Source organism: Corapipo altera, unplaced genomic scaffold (genome assembly GCF_003945725.1).
Source record: "Corapipo altera isolate COAL_440 unplaced genomic scaffold, ASM394572v1 126, whole genome shotgun sequence".
Lineage (NCBI taxonomy): Eukaryota > Metazoa > Chordata > Aves > Passeriformes > Pipridae > Corapipo > Corapipo altera.
Genome location: NW_020884937.1, coordinates 2484610 through 2486166, shown reverse-complemented (window position 1 = coordinate 2486166; position 1557 = coordinate 2484610).

Here is a 1557-nt window from a genome sequence, read left to right as displayed (position 1 = left end):
CCGCTGTCCCCGCCCCGCCGCCAGGCGGCGCCGCCGTCGCCGCCGGCCGCCATTACCCGCCGGGGCTCAATGGCCGCGCCGGGCGCCGCCTCCTTCCCCGCCTTTCCCGCCCTCTGCGTGAGGGGAAGGCGGCGCCGCGAGGGGATGAGCGAGAGACCTCCCCCGTCATGTTTAAAAGGATGGCTGTGTTTTTGTTTTTTTTAATAATAATTAAAATAAATCCAACTTTTAACTCGTGCTTTCCCGGGATGGAGGGGGGGGGGGGGGGTTTGGTGCGGGCGACAGCGCCATTAGGGGATGAGGACTCCGCTCCCTCCATTGCGTGACAGACATCCCCCGGTGCCGTGCCGAGTTTAAAACGATGAATGTTTAAAAAAAAAAAAATAAATCCATCTCTTAACTCGTGCTTTCTCCCTGTGGGATGTGTAATTGCCCATAAGTGGTGGGCTGTGATTTTAAATCCTGGAAATAGCTGCTTCCTTCCCTCTGGTGTTTTCCCCTCTCCGAGGACATGGGAGCGCGGATTTGCTTACCCATCTCTCTGGACGTGGCTCAGGGAGGAGGAAGAGGGGCTTTACAGAATAAGTAACATGAATAAATAGCAGAATAAATAACCATTAGAGAATAAATGACGTTTACAGAATAAACAATCCCCACAGGGGGATGTTCCCCCTCGCTGTCATACCCGGGCAGGGCTGTGGAGCTGAGCACCCTCCCCCCCTCAGTTCCTTCACCCCTTTAATAAGAGAAGCCTGAGACGATTCCCTGCGAAGGGAAAATATTTTTGCGAGCATAAAATAGTCCTCAGAAGATTACGTGTGGAAAAATGTTCGCTGCAATGCGTTCATCACACGGGGCTGCCCTGGTTCTCCCTCAGGACGGGAACGTGGGCTCATCCTGCCCCTTGCTCAGCCTCAGCCCCGCTACATCTTAGGATCACCCCCCAAGATAAAACCCAACACATTCTAATGATTGCAACAGGCCATAGGTTATTTATTTGGAGTTTGGGATTTTTCCAGAGCATGAAAATGATAACCAGAAATTGAAACGTCAAACTGCTCAGGAAGGAGTATTAAATCTGTAAATCCTCAGCCTAACGCATCCTTCTGGCCGACTTACTTCAAACTGAGGATGTCCAGCAGCTTAAAACAGCTTTTCGTGTAGCCCATCAATTTAATTTATATAAATACTCCTGTAACATTACCTTTGTTAATTCCAGAAAGAAGTTTTGTCTGTTTCTAAACAGTGAGAGGGCACTTACCCAGTCCTCACCACCCGAGGAGCAAAACGTTTCCAAATGCTTTCCAAAAGTTGTACAAACCAGAACTCATTGCAGGAATTTTCCCTGGCAGCAGAATCTGCAATTATGTCCTTGTCTGAGGAGAAATTCAGATGAGGTTTTAGATGAAAAAAATCCCCTGCTGAGAATAGAGTAGCAATGCTGAAATCAGAGGATATTTTAGAAGCTGGGAATGCGGCAAAAGTGGATTTTTTTTCAGATGTAATTTATCTGTAGTTTAATGGTTGCTATCACCACAGTATTTGAGCATCTCATGA